This window comes from Coregonus lavaretus, assembly GCF_964263955.1.
Source record: "Coregonus lavaretus genome assembly, chromosome: 10".
NCBI classification, from domain to species: domain Eukaryota; kingdom Metazoa; phylum Chordata; class Actinopteri; order Salmoniformes; family Salmonidae; genus Coregonus; species Coregonus lavaretus.
This window is the reverse complement of record NC_139997.1, coordinates 2,973,582-2,974,084: the sequence shown is the minus strand read 5'-3', so window position 1 is coordinate 2,974,084 and position 503 is coordinate 2,973,582.

The following is a 503-nucleotide window of genomic DNA, read 5'->3' as shown; positions in this document are numbered from 1 at the left end:
CCCTTAACTTTAACTGTTGATGCGTTCCACACTTATATAACCAAGCATTCTGAATGCCCGCTAACATAACATTTACATTTACATTTTAGTCATTTAATGGTGGCAACATAACATAGCATTGATTTAGAGGTTTCTTTTTATGTGATGAATTTTATTGTTATTTGCACAAGACATAGAACAAAGACAGCTGTGTAGATGTTAAACCCAGGTTTTGCTTTAAAGTGACGTTGAAATGACGGCAGTGATTTTCTCCCCTACCTGTTCCTTTCTTCCTCGAGTGAGTCAAAGGGTTTCCTATTGATCCGTTTACCCAGGAGGACTCTTAGACAACGGATCAAACTCTGACGGCGAATAGAACGGCACAGTGTGTTCTTAAAGCCAATACACACATTACACAACACACACACACACACACATTACACAACACACACACACACACACATTACACAACCACACACACACACATTACACAACACACACACACATTAACACACGCACACACA